The sequence below is a fragment of the Tachyglossus aculeatus genome, chromosome 4, assembly GCF_015852505.1.
Source record: "Tachyglossus aculeatus isolate mTacAcu1 chromosome 4, mTacAcu1.pri, whole genome shotgun sequence".
NCBI lineage: Eukaryota > Metazoa > Chordata > Mammalia > Monotremata > Tachyglossidae > Tachyglossus > Tachyglossus aculeatus.
The window spans coordinates 91,600,459-91,618,391 of NC_052069.1; the positions used below are offsets into that span (position 1 = coordinate 91,600,459).

Genomic DNA, 17,933 nt, shown 5'->3' on the forward strand with positions numbered 1-17,933 from the left:
TAAGTGCTTAATGAATACCATAAAAAAAAATGGTACCCTCATCTTTGATATGACTAACATTCAATCGTGGAGAAACTTCAAGATTTTGAGGAATTTTTTTAGGGCAGTCAAATTTACTATATTTACCTAGTAGTTGCCAGGTCCCAGATCCACAGATGGTGATAAATGGTTTTGTGTGTGTTTATATTTGTACCCATTCTCCTTCATGCTTCAAATATGAACCCTGGATGGGTCAGGGAATGTGTCCAACCGGACTACTTCACATCTACCCCAAGGCTTAGTAGTACAGTGCTTGGAAATGGTGCTAAACAAATACCATTATTATGATTTTTTATGATGATGATGATTATTTAGATTTCTTTTGCATATTAAATGACATATTCTGAAATTTCATCCTTATGTAGTTGAACTCCCTGTTACATAATAATAATAGTAATTTGGGGTTTTGAGCACTTATTTTGTTACAAGCACTGTACTAAATGCTAAGATAAATACAGTGGAAGAAGTTTATGTACCCAATGTTTGGAAAAGAAGCTTCCAAACAGTTATGTCTCTACTCATCTTCGTGCTCACACTATTAGTAGATACTTTGTGTCTCCATCTCCCATATTAGATAGTGAGCTCCTTGAGGACTGAAAACCTGTGTCATTTTCATTTTACTCTTTCAAGGACTTAATCCAGTGCCTTAGATGAAAAAAGTGCTCAATAAATGTCATTTATTGATTGATCGATCTATGAAAACAGTAGAGTTCTGCATATTCCTCTTTGTTCTCACCTGCTCCAAAGAGCTCATTGTGGGCAGGAAATGAGTCTTTATTTTCATATTATACTCTCCCAAGTATTTAGTACAGTGCTATGCTCACAGTAAGCACTCAATAAATACAATTGAATGAATGAATGAAATAATCTGCTATGGCAGACTCCTTGAGTATGGGAGCACATAATTAACAACACTGATCAGTAGCTTGTCCAGAAAGACCCTAGTGAGTATCTTGCCAACAATGGAGAGCGATGAAGTGCCACAATCTGGTCTTTCACTTTTCATTCATTCGTTCAATCGTATTTATTGAGCACTTACTGTGTGCAGAGCACGGTACTAAGCGCCTGGGAAGTACAAGTTGTCAACATATAGAGACAGTCCCTACCCAACAAAGTGCTCACAGTCTAGAAGGAGGTTGTGATTGTTCTTGGTATCTTTAACAATTGAAAGCATCTCCTCCAATTTGAAGAAGAGTTTGCATGTAAGTAGTCGTAATGACATCTACTGAACTCCTACTGAATGCCATACAGCATTGCTTGTTAAGTACAATAGAACCAGATACATTCCCTGTTCTTGCTAGTCGATTACGCTTCTGAGCACTTAACTATTTTTAATGGCTCTGACACAGGTGTTGATAATATCAAAAGTTATAATGTGGTCCTGTTTTCACCTGTTGCCAGATTCTTTGTGCATTAAAGGGCTTCATCTTCAAAAGTGGAAATGATTTAAGTGTAGCCATCTCTGCAGGATTTTCTCCCTGTTTGGGTTGAAGGAGGAAGAAACTCAATTCCCTTTTCATCAGTGAAGTTGGGTGAACTTGGTTTGGTGGCAGTTTGCTTAATCTTGGTACTTGTCATTATTTTAATGACACTTTTTAAGTGCTTAATTTGTGGCAAACACTGGAATAAGCACTGGGGTAGATACAACACAATCATATTGAACACAGCTCTTTGCCCACGTGAGGCTCACACTCTTAGTAGGCCAGAGTAAGATTTAATCTTCATTTTCAGAAGAGGAAACTGAGGCACAGAAAAGTTAAGTGACTTAACCAAGGTCATTCAACAGGTAGGTGGCAGAGCCAGAATTAGAACCCAGGTCCTCTGACTCCCAAACTTGTGATCTTTCCACTAGGTCAGATTGCTTCCATGCTGTCATGTCATCATTCATCATGCAGATTCCTTAAATTAATTATTATGCTATGATATAGTTTAATACTTTAATGGTCTCCTAGAAGGCAGTATTATGGACCTATGAGAAGCAGCATGTCCTAGTGGACAGATCACAGGCCCCGGAATCAGGAAACCTAGGTTAATAATAATAATAATAATAGTACTTGTTAAGCACTTACTGTGGGCAAAGCACTATTCTAAGTGCTGGGGTAGATACAATTTAATCAGGTTGGACACAGTCCCTGTCTCACGTGGGGCTCACAATCTTCATCCCCCAACTACTTAGACTAAGCCCCATATGAGTCAGGGACTCTGTCCAACCTAATTAATAATGGCATTTATTAAGTAAGTATGCACTTACTATGTGCAAAGCACTGTTCTAACCGCTGGGGAGGTTACAAGGTGATCAGGTTGTCCCGGGGGGGGTGGGGGCTCACAGTTTAAATCCCCATTTTACAGATGAGGGAACTGAGGCACAGAGAAGTTAAGTTACTTGCCCAAAGTCACACAGCTGACAAGTGGCAGAGTCAGGATTTGAACCCATGACCTCTGACTCCAAAGCCCGTGCTCTTTCTACTGAGCCACACTGCTTCTCTAACTCGAATCTACCCCAGCACTTAGAACAAACATCATAAAAATAGAATGCCATGGGTCCATTTCCTGTTTGTACTGAAAGGTGTCAACTAGGCTCTTTTTTCTTATAATAGCCCTGAAATGTTGCTACAGAGCTCTTTCCAAAGGGTGTCTTTTTTTCTCAAGTCATAAGCCTACATAGAAGAATTTTGATAATTTGGAGACCTCTTTTCTGAACATTGGCTATTCATAGACTTTGCAATATGGAGGAATGTCCAATCAATCAATCCATCAATCAATCGTATTTATTGAGCACTTACTGTGTGCAGAGCACTGTACTAAGCGCTTGGGAAGTACAAGTTGGCAACATATAGAAACAGTCCCTACCCAACAGTGGGCTCACAGTCTAAAAGGGGCAGACACAGAACAAAACCAAACATACTAACAAATTAAAATAGAATAGATATGTCCAACAATGATCAGCCCAGCCCCAATGTCTTTACATGGCTGTCCTAATCCAAATATCCTGCAGCCCCTCTGACAAACTATGCTACATCTAATGAAGTACCATTGTTTGGATTGGGGAGTCATCCTTTCTTTGTTCAACAGACGGCAATGGTGATGTGAAGCATTAGCTAAGAGTAGTCAGAGAAGACCCTTCTCTGTGTCACATCTGGAGAGTTTCCAGTGCTCTACCAGTCTCGGCTATGGGAGGGATAATCAAGCAGAGGCCTACCCATTCCATTCTTAGCTTGGGCGTTGGCTAACGAATGGACGGCAATCTGCTACAAGTCAAAACTCATCTGTGCTGGGCAGATGAGCATCATGGTGGAGTGTGTAGACTCAAGTTTACTGTACGGAAGGAGGCAATGGTAAATCACTTCTGTATTTTGACCAAGAAAACTCTATGGATACACTACCAGAACAATTGCAGATGAAGGTGGGGCACTCTGGGAGAGGTGTGTCTGTTGTGTCGCTATGGTTCGGAGATGACTCAACAGCATAAGACAAGTCAGAGAAATGATTAATGTTTGCTTTGCCAATACCAAGTGGTCCAGTGATTTGTTCTATGTTTCTGCATTGTTACCAACCCAATGACACCGAACCCAACCTAACTTAAGGTAGAAATCTCCTCTTACAATTTGCTTGTTATACACTAGAATTCTTGTTATGAATCTGAAAAAACATTTTAGGACTCATTCTTTTTTTTCACCGTTCATTATTACAGAGGCAAATATACTGCTATCGTGGCAAAGGACTTAAGCATCAGAGCCCAGTTACAAGTTATCAGGCAGTCATTTTTGCTCATTGAGAAGCCTGAAGGTCATTGTCCCAAAGAGGGAAGACCCTATCAGGAAAGGGGCTAGCCAATGCCAGCCTCAAAAAATTGTGTTTTACTTAGCGATAATAATAGTAAACAGGATATTGATTAAGTTCTTATTATGTGCTAAGCACTGAGGTACATTGAAGATAATAAATCCCAGTCTCTGCTCAACTTGGAGTTCACAATCTGAGAGCTTAACAGATGGGGAAACCAACACAGACACCATGAGTAATATGCCCAAACTCACATAGTAGGCCAATGGAAACTGACTCCCAGTCTCATGTTATTTTTATTATAATTATTCATAATAATAATAACTGAGGTCCTTGTTAAGAGCTTACTATGTTCCAGGCACTGTGCTAAGTACTAGGGAGGATACAAGCAAATCAGACTGGACACAGTCCCTGTCCCATATGGGGCTCACAGTCTCAATCCCCATTTTACAGATGAAGTAACTGAGGCACAGAGAACTAAAGTGACAACCCAAGGTCATACAGGAGACAAATGGCAAAGCTGGAATTAGAACCCATGACTTTCTGACCCCCAGGGTGCTGCTTCCCCCAATGCAACTACATAAATGGACAAGTTATGAGCAGTTAGCACCTGCTCTTCATTAGACTGATAATAACTCTTCCCATTTTATTTAATTCATTCATTCATTCAGTCATATTTATTGAGCACTTACTGTGTGCAGAAAACTGTATTAAGTGCTTGGGAAGTACAAGTTGGCAACATATAGAGACGGTCCCTACCCAACAGTGGGCTCACAGTCTAGAAGGGGGAGACAGAGAACAAAACAAAACATATTAACAAAATAAAATAAATAGAATAAATATGTACAAATAAAATAAATAAATAGAGTAATAACTATGTACAAATATATATACATATATACAGATGCTGTGGGGAGGGGAAGGAGGTAAGGTGGGGGGGATGGGGAGGGGGAGGGGGAGGAGGGGGAGAGGAAGAAAGGGGCTCAGTCTGGGAAGGCCTCCTGGAGGAGGTGAGCTCTCAGTAGGACCTTGAAGGGAGGAAGAGAGCTAGCTTGGCGGACAGGCAGAGCGAGGGCATTCCAGGCCAGGGGGATGATGTGGGCCAGGGGTCGATGGCGGGACAGGTGAGAACGAAGAAGGGTGAGGAGGTTAGCGGCGGCAGAGGAGCGGAGGGTGCGGGCTGGGCTGGAGAAGGAGAGAAGAGAGGTGAGGTAGGAGGGGACAAGGTGATGGACAGCCTTGAAGCCGAGGGTGAGGAGTTTTTGCCTGATGTGTAGGTTGATTGGTAGCCACTGGAGATTTTTGAGGAGGGCAGTAACATGCCCAGAGCGTTTCTGCACAAAGACGATCCGGGCAGCAGCGTGAAGTATGGATTGAAGTAGGGAGAGACAGGAGGATGGGAGATCGGAGAGGAGGCTGATACAGTAGTCCAGACAGGATAGGATGAGAGCTTGAATGAGCAGGGTAGCGGTTTGGACGGAGAGGAAAGGGCGGATCTTGGCAATGTTGCGGACCTGAGACCGGCAGGTTTTGGTGACAGATTGGATGTGAGGGGTTAACGAGAGAGCGGAGTCGAGGATGACACCGAGGTTGTGGGCTTGTGAGACGGGAAGGATGGTAGTGCCGTCAACACTGATGGGAAAGTCAGGGAGAGGGCAGGGTTTGAGAGGGAAGACAAGGAGTTCAGTCTTGGACATGTTGAGTTTTAGATGGCGGGCAGACATCCAGATGGAGATGTCCTGAAGGCAGGAGGAGATGTGAGCTGGGAGGGAGGGAGAGAGAGCAGGGGCAGAGATGTAGATTTGAGTGTCATCTGCATAGAGATGATAGTCACATGACAATGTGATGTTCATGACATGAGCATTTAATAGCATTATATAGGGTTAGGACAGAAGAAGATGAGTAGTTCTGTAGTTGGGGAACATCCTATTTCCATTGGACCTTCACTGCTGCAAATACTGCTGTACTCTTATCTATTTACTTTGGCATTATTGATGGAGGCAGTCATATCCACTGCACAAATACGTGGTTTTTAACTGACTACATAGTATCTGGGAATCAGTAGGTGTTTAGTAATAGAAGGACAGGTGGTAGGGAAATGGTAGGAAGGAAAAACTGAAAAACTTGGAGTCCACCTGCCTGCCACATTTTCCACCTCGTTAGACAGAAATCTGTGAAGTATAATCTTCCTGTGGCACAGTAGAACTCTTTGACCTGCTCCAGAAGTGTGCCTAATTGGGAAGATTTGCTACATGAGCTTCCTGGCATTATGTCAATTGCCCTTTACTTTCCAAAGCTGTTTCTGAGAACTTTTGGAAGTTAGAGCATCATATCTTTAAAAATCTCCTTCAGCCAATTTGTGACAAACCCAAAATTCTGCAATAAAAATTACAAGTAAATGGTTTTCTTTCTCCCCGCTTAGAAAAATTTTCTACTGGATTCTGGGAGGGAGTCACATTGTTTTATCCAATTTAGAGTACACTTGTCTTTATACGAAATGTTTGAAAAAGATCGGAGTCACAGTAAAATCTATTTGTGTTGTTTACCCTATTGTACTCTCCCAAGAGTTTAGCACAATGCTCTACACACAGCAACTGATAAATAAATAGCATTAATTGATTGACTAGAGTTTACTGAGTGCACAGTACTAAATGCTCAAATCAGAATAATGGTACAGCATTCCCTGCTCTCAAAAAGCCCACAGTCTAATGGGGACGATAGACACCAAAACCTCTGTAATATTTTCACAAATTCTTTTTTCCCCCAGTAAAAGCAATCTCCACATTGTTCAAAATGTTTTGATTGTATTAGTTGACTGCCTACAAATCTAGCTCTTTTGAATTGTGTTTTTACCCATCTTCAGGCATATGTGTGTGTGTGTGTGTGTGTGTGTGTGTGTGTTTGTGCGTGTGCATGCACGCATGGGTATATATGTATACATATATATATATATATAATATATATGTAAATGTTTATTCAATGATTTTGACTATCTGTAAATATGTTTATGTCTGTCTCCCCCATTAGAATGAAATACCTACTACTGTCAGAAGGATCCATAATCAACTTTTGGTAAAATAAGATAGACATATCTACTTTGGGATCAAGTTTGCTGCTACTATCAAGATAACTTAGTATCAGAATTGCTACAAAGATGTACAGTGCTTTGTTTTTTTGGGTTTTTTTTTACAAAAAATAACTTGTTCTCCTTCTGAAATCATTTGGGAGATGTTCAGCTGTGATTGAAGCAGTGAGTGCCAAGTTTTCAGTATCTGTGCACCCATTTCTTTTGCTCATAATTAATAGTCCCTTTGCTTGCTAAGTTTTTGGAAAACAGCTCACAGCCTACACCAGGTAATGCCTTCTGACAACGTTTTTAAGATTGGTTATGTCATATGGCTTCTTTTTAGAAAAAAAAATCGTAATGCATAGTTGTGCCATATGGCATCTCTGAAGAATCAGCCGAATCGGACAGAACTTCATTGGATAAAGTCCCACAGCACTTGGAGAAGAATGTAGTCCTGTTGCCAAAATGAGCTTTTGTTAATCTCCTAACTATTATTGTGCAGAAATCAATTCATCTGTATTAATTATAAACAAATTTTAATTACTTCAGTAAAAGCTCATTATACAGATATGCGATGCCAAACAGTTTCTATTAACTCTTCATGAGATTCCTGAGGAAGGAGTTGGAACGTTGATGCTTTAAATAAAGGCTGAAACTTCCACCCAGGTGCAAAAGTGTAATCCTGACATTCAATTTTCCCATTCCTTTGTGAGCTCCCATGATTTCTTTGGCTCTCACAGACAGTATCAAAACACGATTGCATGCCTGAGAGTCTCACGGGCCACTTAGTTGGAGAGTCTGAGGACGTTTAATGGCACTTGCTGTTTTCTTATGCTTAAGATTTCAAAGTAAAATATAGTCTCTTTAAAAAGCAATGATTTGCAACAACATTAATAACCCAATAGAATGTGACCTGTTTAGAGTAAACCATTCATCATCCAGTAATTCCCATTACATTTTGCCTGGTTTCCAACAAGACCATTGTTCTGTGCCTCAATATTTAAATATCCACTTTGAAAAATGAATCGCTTGTGTGTTTCACAGGATTCAACGGTACATGAAAATCAGTGAGTCTTTACCTCACAGGAGCTATCTGGTTTTCTGATAGCACACGGTTCCTTACAATGTGTGTAGAGTTGAGTTCTGGCTTAGATCCATTATTCATCTGTGGGTAGCCGTTTTGAAAGCTAAGTTTTGCTCAAGTGGCTTTTAATTTTATTAGGCCCTCAGTCAAAACTTTTCTTCCACCTAGGCACCATTCTCTTTGGTCCTCATATCACCCTTTACACAAGATCAATTACTTAAAAGGAACCACACCCTGCCACTTCCCTGCTGGAAACTTTGAAACCACTCATGGGGCAATCTATACTAGTTTCTATACAGTTCTTACACCAAGATGGTTAATATATGTTGCTGACTTGTACTTCCAAAGTGCTTAGTACAGTGCTCTGCACACAGTAAGTGCTCAATAAATGCGATTGAAGGAATGAATGAATTAAGGAATCTTACCATGATGGGAATATTCTGGACACATCACCTTACCTCAATAGTTCAGTCTGTATGAGCCAAGCACTTTTTGATGAGAATTTTAAAGCAGGAAATAACATTTCTGGCTGGAATCTGAAAGCAATGTTAAGTGCCAAAATGTTAATGATGTAAATGGAAATTTTGCAGTTCAGGCGGGACCAGTATTTCTGAAGCCATATTTCCTTATGATCATTATCATTTATAATTATTGAGTGCCTCAGTGTCCTGTAATGTGTATGACACCTGTAAAGTGTCTATAGCAGACCCTTGTGATTATTGTAGAAAATGTAATTAAAGACAGTCCCTGCCCATGAGGTGATTTCAGTCAAGGGTGAAGAGAATGACATGGCCTAGTGGAAAGGACACAAGCCTTGAGAGTCAGAGGACCTGGTTTCTTATCCCGATTCTTCCCCCTACCTATTATGTAACCTTGGACAAATCACTTACGTTATCTGTGCCACAGTTCCTGCATCCGTAAAATGGGGATTAAATACCTGTTCTCCCCGCTTACTTAAACTGTGAGCCTTATGTGGAACAGGGACCATGTCTGACCTGATTATATTTTATTAACTACAGTTTTTGGCACATAGTAAGGGCTTAACAAATATCATGGTAATTATTAATAGATGGAATAAATAATTGTCATGTGAATACTTAAGTTCAGCAGGACTACTTAAAGCAGCCCTGGGATCTCTCTCCCCTTCTACTTCTTCCTCAGGCCAGAAACTGGAAATTCACAAAATTCACCATATTCTAAAGTTGGTCTCAGCTATTTAATCAGCTATTTCACCCTGACATACTTGTACTACTATTATTACATCCTTGTCCTTCCTCCACCCTATCTGTAGATAATTTTTATCTGCCTGACTCATCCATTTGAATGTCTACTTTTTGAGGCAGACAACCTTTATCTCTTCTAATCCCTTAGTACAGTGCTTCACAAGCAGTAGGCATTCAATAAATAGAACTGATTGAGTAATTGAGGACAAGACCAGTTAGATCTCGTATCAGAACTGTGTGAAGTAAAATTGTTGTTAAGCAGAACAGAGTAGCAATGTCTAAATATCTATGGCTGCTTTGCTTTTCGAGAGCCTATTGAATTGAAAGTTTTAAAAGATTAATAATCAGTCAAGCATAAGCCATATTTCTAATAATGATGATGCATTTCCTGGACATCACCTCATAAATTCTGACAAGTCTCATTAATTGAGACTCATTGAGAAGCAACGTGGCTCAGAAAAAAGAGCACGGGCTTGGGAGCCAGAGGTCATGGGTTCAAATCCCAGCTCCGCTGTTTGTCAGCTGTGTGACTTTGGGCAAGTCACTTCACTTCTCTGTGCCTCAGTTACTTCATCTGTAAAATGGGGATTAAGATTGTGAGCCCCACATGGGACAACCTGATCACCTTGTATCCTCCCCAGTGCTTAGAACAGTGCTTTACACATAGTAAGTGCTTAACAAATACCAAAATTATTATTATTATTACCATTATTAATCTCCCCTCCTCTACACTGTGAGCTCATTGTGGGCAGGGGTTGTCACTATTGCTGTATTGTACTTTCCCAAGTGCTTAATACAGTTCTCTGCAGACAGTAAGTGCTTAATAAATAATTAATAAATACAATTGAATGAGTGAATTCTTTAGATGAGGAGACCTGGCTACAGAACAAGGAAGTGACGTTCCCTAAACAATTCATGGTCAGGGAATGTGTTTGTTTATTGTTCTATTGTACTCTCCCAAGTGCCTAATACAGTGCTCTGCACACAGTAAGCACTCAATAAATATGATTGCCTGCCTGACATGTAGCCCAGTTCATTACTCTCTACACTAGCCTTTCTAAAAATATCTGCCAAATCCTTAATCCTTCCATTTCATGGGCAATAAAATAACCTGTTTTCTCAACTGCAAAATCAAGTGGATGATATTAAGTCTGTGCAGCAGCAGCTGGGAATTTCTGGAAGAACTAGGCTGAGTGGAAGCCATTGACATCCTTCCAGTTGGAAGGGTAAGAAGAGAACATGCTCAGAGCAAATATAAAAAAGAAAGAGGTGCCAACAGCGCATCTCTCAATTAGCCATCCCTAAGGAGCGTTCTTCATTGTGATTTCATATAACTTCCATTGTAGGTTAAGGGTGTCACCTTCACTAAATTTAAACAATTTACATCGAGTCTATGGAATCAAGAAACCCACCACGGTAGAATGAGAAAACATAATTCTTGAACTGAAAGAATGATTTCAGTACCATTTGAATTGATATGAATTAGTGAGGAGAAAAAAGGGTTCATTTTTTTCCTCGAGTAACACCCCTCTTAGGTCTTTCTCATATTTAGTCTTACATTAGGACCTTGGAAAGTTGAGAATCCCTGCCAAAGTCTGCAAGAAAATACCATCAAGCTGGCAGTATCCATTGTGGATGGAGCCAGGGCATCTGCTTGGAGGCAGTGCTGTGAAGCAGAACCACAGAGAAAGAAAGAAAATTTGGTCACGAACACTGAGGCAGAAAAGCTACAGGGACCCAGATTAAAACTCTAAATGACTTGTACCCTTCACAGTGGCATCGGGAGGAGGGAGCGGTCTTGCCCGAGGTGACATAAAATACCACTCTAAGGGTGCTGGAAGAGACAGCACAGTAAAATTAGAGACTGGGTTGAGTGTAGGAAAGATGAGAAGCAATTGAAGTTGTATCCCACAACCATTTGCCCAGTAAATGGTCCCAGCCAACAAGTGGTGCTGGTAGAGCCAGCCCAATAAAATTAAAGACTGGGATGAGTGTGGAAAAGATGAGAAAGAACTGAATTTGGGATCTCAAAGCTATTGACCTAGTGAACTAGGATAGATGTGGCTTGTGAGTCAAGAGACCAGATTAATCCTCAAGAAAAGTAAAAAGTTAGCATCAGAACTGTTGAATCCAGAGGGACTTCATTAAAGCCTTTAAATGATATGGGAAAGTGGGTGTGAAACCTAATGTGATCTATTTTTTTTTTCTCAGGGCCAAAATGGAAAAGAGAACAGGACTTCTAAAAAAGGAGTTCCAATGGCAGGGCCAGTGGTTCAAGCATATAAGTGCTTAGTACAGTGCTCTGCACACAGTAAGCGCTCAATAAATATGATTGAATGAATGTTGGGAGAGGAGCACGAGAGTAGAAAGAAGCAGAGGATAGAGAGAGAAAGAAAAAGAAAGAGATAATCTCATTTCTCCACCACCCTCAAGGCCATCTTGCCTGTGCAGAAATTGACATCTGATTGCCCAAGTCATGAATGTAGAGCCTCTTGTTCCCTCCTTGTCCAAATGGCAGCCCTTATTCTGGTTTCCCTCCCTTGGACCAGTTCCCTACTTTCTCAGCTGATTCTAAGCAACGTCACCTTTTCCTGCTTCTGTCCAAATGTGCTTCTGTTGTTGCAGGACTTCTAATCACTGGCTTCTGGGCACTCAGTTCAGCTCAGAAAGAATGATACCAGGCCCCAGTGTGACTGATGGAATTTGAGAATGAATAGGCTTGAGAAGGATCGTGGCCTAGTAGATAGAGCACAGGCCCGGGTGTCAGAAAGACCTGGGTCCTAACCCCAGCTCTGCCACTTGTCTTCTGGGTGACCTGGGGCAAGTTACTTAACTTCTCTGTTTCTCAGGTACCTCATCTGTAAAATGGTGATTGAGACTGTGAGCCCACGTGGGACAGGGACTGTGTCCAACCCAACTCGTTTATATCCATTCCAGTGCTTAGTACAATGTCTGGCAATCAATCAATCAATCAATCATATTTATTGAGTGCTTACTGTGTGCAGAGCACTGTACTAAGCACTTGGGAAGTACAAGTTGGCGACATATAGAGACAGTCCCTGCCCAACAGTGGGCTCACAGTCTAGAAGGGGGAGACAGAGAACAAAACCAAACATATTAACAAAATAAAATAAATAGAATAGATATGTACAAGTAAAATAAATAAATAAATAAATAGAGTAATAAATATGTACAAACATATATACATATATACAGGTGCTGTGGGGAAAGGAAGGAGGTAAGATGGGGGATGGAGGAGGGGGCTCAGTCTGGGAAGGCCTCCTGGAGGAGGTGAGCTCTCAGTAGGGCCTTACTGGCACCCAGTAAGCCCATAACAAATACCACAATTATTATTATTATAGCACAGGTCTGGGAGTCAGGAAGACCTGGGTTCTAATCCCAGCTCCACCACTTATCTGCTGTGTGACCTTGGGCAAGTTACTTAACTTCTCTGTGTCCAAATTGATTGAATTGTTTCTACCCCAATGCTTAGTACAGTGCCTAGTACATAATAAGCGCTTAATAAATAGAGAAGCAGCATGGCTCAGTGCAAAGAGCACGGGCTTTGGAGTCAGAGGTTATGGATTCAAATTCTGGCTCCGCCAATTGTCAGTTGTGCGACTTTGGGCAAGTCATGTCACTTCTCTTTGCCTCATCTGTAAAATGGGGATTAAGACCATGAGCCGCCCCATGGGACAACCTGATCACCTTGTAACCTCCTCAGCGCTCAGAACAGTGCATTGCTCGTAGTAAGCACTTAATAAATGCCATTAAAACAAAAACACCATAAAAGGGGGTCTGGCTTCCTAAACCCCGCTGGCAGGCCTGAATTTTGGGACACTTTGGTGGAACAAGGAGTCTTACAAAATAAGGTCAAATAGTCTTGTTGGCAGTGGGACTCCTGAAAGGGAAAGGCAATTTCCTTATATTCTGCTGGAGAGTATTCAGGTGACTAGAAATGTCATCTGGAGTGACAGACGAGAGTAATTACAGGCAGTCAGAGACAGATAGTGAGTAGTTGAAGCATGTTGCTCATGACAACATAAAGGACATAATGTTATTTAGTGGGTCAGATGAATGATTTGGCCAATCTTGACCTATCTCTGGCAATAGAGGGGCAGTGTGATGGCTGTACAGTGCTAAGCACTTAGTACAGTGCTCTGCAAACACTAAACGCTCAATAAATATGATTGAATGATAATCATCCATCCAGATTGTCAGCAATGTAGTGATTAACCTTTCTCCAACTTTTCACTTCTTGCATTGTTTTTCATTTGTTTTAAGGTATTTGTTAAGTGCTTACTATTGTGTCAAACACTGTCCTAAGCACTGGGAAAGGTACAACTTAATTAGGTCAGACACGGTCCGCCTCCCGCATGGGGGCTCACAATCTTAAGTAAGAGGGAGAATGGGTATTGAATCCCCATTTTACAGTTAAGGAAACTGAGGCACAAAGAAGTTAAGTGACTTGTCCAAGGTAACACAGCAATCAATTGGCAGAGCAATTGGCAGAACTGGCATTAGAACCCAGGTCCTTTGACTCTCAGGTCTGTGCTCTTTCCACTAGGTCTCACTGCTTCTCGTCCCTCATTTTCTTTCTACTAGCCACGTAGGGGCATCTCACCTATAGGTTTATTCTAGCTTTTCTTAAAGCGTGTGATGTCTTCAGCCTCATAACTTCTTGTAGTAACAATTGCCCTATGCTGGTGGGTGAAGAAGTGTTTCCTCGTGTTTGTTTTGAACATCCCAACTTCAAACTTGGAGGTTGCCCTTTGTCTTTGTGTGGGATTTGATGAAGAATAACTCCTTATTCACACTGTCCACACCCTCCAATATTTGTAAGCTTCAATAGCCCACTGTTGGGTAGGGACCATCTCTATGTGTTGCCAACTTGTACTTCCCAAGCGCTTAGTACAGTGCTCTGCACACAGAAAGTGCTCAATAAATACGATTGATAGATTGATTGATTGATTCAATAGCATCTCCCTCCACATCTAACAAAAACTCCTCACTATTGGCTTCAAAACTCTCAATCCCCTGGTCCCTCCTACCTCATCTTGCTACTTTCCTACTACAACGCAGCTGAAACACTTCCTTCCTCTAATGCTAACTTTCTCCCTGTGCCTCATATCTTGTCTATCTCTCCAAGGACCCCTTGCCCACATCTTGCCTCTGGCCTGGAACACCCTCCCTCCTCAAATCTGACAGACAACTACTGTCCCCAACTTCAAAGCTCATCTCCTCCAAAACTTCTTTCCTGATTAAGCAGCATGGAGAAGCAGCGTGGCTCAGTGGAAAGAGCACGGACTTTGGATTCAGAGGTCAGGGGTTCAAATCCTGGCTCCACCAGTTCTCAGCTGTGTGACTTTGGGCAAGTCACTTAACTTCTCTGGGCCTCAGTTACTTCATCTGTAAAATGGGGATTAAGACTGTAAACCCCCCGTGGGACAAGCTGATCACCTTGTAACCTCCCCAGCGCTTAGAACAGTGCTTTGCACATAGTAAGCATTTAATAAATGCCATTATTATTATTATTATTATTAAGCCCCCCTTTCCTCTTCTCCCACTCTCTCCTGGGTTGCCATGATTTGCTCCCTTTGTTCTTTCCCCATCCCAGCCCTGAAGTGCTTGCGTACATATGGAGAAGCAGCGTGGTTTAGGAGAAGCAGTTTGGTTTCGTGGAAGGAGCACAGGCTTGGGAGTCAGAGGACATGGGTTCCAATCCTGGATCCACCCTTGTCTGCTGTGTGACCTTGGGCAAGCCACTTAACTTCAGCTGTGTGACTTTGGGCAAGTCACTTAACTTCTCTGTGCCTCAGTTCCTTCATCTGTAAAATGGGGATTAAGACTGTGAGCCCCCTGTGGGACAACCTGATCACCTTGTAACCTCCCCAGCACTTAGAATAGTGCTTTGCACAGAGTAAGCGCTTAATAAATGCCATTATCATTATTATTATTATTAACTTCTCTGTGCCTCAGTTACCTCATCTGTGAAATGGGGATTAGGACTCTGAGCCCCACGTGAGTCAACCTGATTACCTTGAATCTACCCCAGCTCTCAGAACAGTGTTCAACACATAGTATGTGCTTCACAAATGCCATATTAATTATTATTATTATATCTGTAATTTATTTATATTAATGTTTGTGAATGAATGAAGATGCACATGTATGAGGGAGGCACATAATGTAGTAGGTGAAACCATGAAATCACAGTTGAAACCATAATGCCACAGGGGTGCGATTTCTAGAAAAGACTGAAGATTTTGATTAGGATATTCATTTTCAGACTCTCTTTTAGCATGAACTAGTGGAAAGAACATGGGACTGGGTATCTGGAAACCTGAGTTCTACTCCCATCTCCACAACTGACCTACTGGAAGAACTAGCACAAGCCACTTAACCTCTCTGAACCTCAATTTACTCATCTGTAAAATGGGCAAAAGGTAAATTGTCTAATCTCATAGTGTCGTATCTCTCCTAGCTTTTATTAAGGGCTTAATAAATTAAATAATTGCTATTTGGGGTTGAATAAGAAAGAACTCCTGGTTTGCTTGTTTTTAAATCACTATTTTGTTTTTTTTCTCTCAGGAACATGCTAGATTTAAACAGCAGTTCTATTTCTATGTTCACTGACTTTTTTTAAATCTAAGGCACTATGCATGAAATAAACCTTAATGAAGTATAGAATATGCATTTTAAAATATTAAAATTTATTCTGACAGTTTTGACACCTGTCTCCATCTTTTGTTTTGTTGTCTGTCTCCCCCTTCTAGACTGTGAGCCGGTTGTTGGGTAGGGACCATCTCTATATGTTGCCAACTTGTACTTCCCAAGCACTTAGTACAGTGCTCTGCACACAGTAAGTGCTCAATAAATATGATTGAATGAATGAATGAATACTTGCTGTACCCATTTTTTATGGTATTTGTTAAGGGTTTACTGTTTATATTAATATTATTTATATTAATTATACAGTGTCAAGCACTGTTCTAAGCATTGGGATAACTACAAGTTAATCAGGTTGGACATAGTCCCTGTCCCACATGGGGCTTACAGTCTAAGTAGGAGGAAGAACAGACATTGAATCCCCATTTTACGGATGAGAAAATAAAAGCATTATTAGAGAAATGAAATGACTTGCTCAAGGTCACACAGTGGGCAAGTGGAGGATCCAGGATTAGAACCCAGGTCTTCTGAATCCCAGGTCTTGAGCTTCTACCATTAGTCCAAGCTGCTTAACAAGCAACATCTGAAAATCCAGAATTACAAAATCATGGTAGGAATTTCCTAGCTCAATAGAACTTTGTCATGCAACTTTCTTTTAAAAACTCCTAATTCAGTCACTCATAAGTTTCTTAAAAATTAAAAAAAAACCTCTAGGTTGAAACTTTACACGTTTGAACTTAATTTAGCATAAGACCATTGGAACTAAATCTGCCAGACATTTTTTACATTGGAGTAGTACAAAATAGTTCCATCATAAAAATGATTAATTCTTTTTTTTAAGATCAAACAGTACTTTCCCTTTAAATGTAACTTTTATCTGTTGATTTTAAAGCACTTTAAAAAGTTGACCTAGTCTTTTTTCCTGGGATAAAGTATTCTCATTCCTATTTTACAAAGACCTGGAAGGAAAGGCCAAGTAGAGAGTGAAGAGTTCCTCAGTTTCCATCCTGATTGGAATTCCAAAATGGGAGGTCCATGGAGCAGCTCGGAGTTCCATGGAGGCAATGTGGTAGCCCTGAAGGAGGAAAGAAAGTTACTTGACCTCTCTACACCTCAGGTTTGCTCATATGTAAAGTGGGGAGAATAATACCTGCCATTCCCTACCATATGGGGATATTATCAGAAAAGGAATGAGTAAAATAACATGGTTGGACTATGGGAATAACAGCACTGTGTTAAATAAAGCTATCTTAAGTGGATTTTGTAGGGATTCCTAGTGCCATTCTTGAAGCAAAAGGAGGAATATATATAAGAAGAAGAAGAAGAATGGTAATTGTTAAGCACTTACTACGTGCTGACACTGTTCTAAGCACTGGGGTAGATACAAGGTATTCAGGTTGTCCCACGTGGGGCTCACAGTCATAATCTCCGTTTTACAGATGAGGTAACTGAGGCACAGAGGAGTTAAGTGACTTGCCCAAGGTCACACAGCGGACAAGTGGCTGAGTCAGGATTAGAACCCACATCCTTTTACTCCCAAGCCCATGCTCTTTCCACTAAGCCATGCTGCTTCTCTGCCTCTTATATATATATAAAGTTTATATATAACTATTATATATAAGCTTAAGCTCATTGTGGGAATGTGTCTACCAACGCTGTTATATTATCATAGTATCCTCTCCCAAGCACTTAGTGCTCTGCACATAGTAACTTCTCAATTAATATGATTGATTGAGTGATTGCCAACTGTTGTACTCTCCCAAGTACTTAGTAGAGTGCTCTGCATATAGTAAGCACTCAATGAATACCATTGATTGAGTGATTAAGGGTACTTGGTAAGCACTTACGATATAATTGTACTTGGTAAATACTTATCATGTGCCAAGCACTGTGCTAAGCACTGGGGTAGATATAAGACAATCAAATTGGACACAGTCTCTGCCCATATGGGGTTCACAGTCTAAGTAGGAGGGAGTAGGATTTAATGGTAAATTAACTGAGGCAAAGAGAAATGAAGTGGCTTGCCCAAGATCACACTACAGACAAGTGGTGGAGCAGGATTAGAACCCAT

The 17,933-nt window shown here is 40.9% G+C and overlaps 1 non-coding gene across 1 annotated transcript; it reads left to right on the plus strand.

The window, feature by feature from the left end:
- The first annotated feature begins 3,157 nt into the window (after positions 1–3,157).
- On the plus strand, positions 3,158–3,295 carry LOC119927509. The gene has a single exon (XR_005450505.1). It is a non-coding gene; the product is annotated as a small nucleolar RNA SNORA7 (small nucleolar RNA).
- Positions 3,296–17,933: the final 14,638 nt, after the last annotated feature.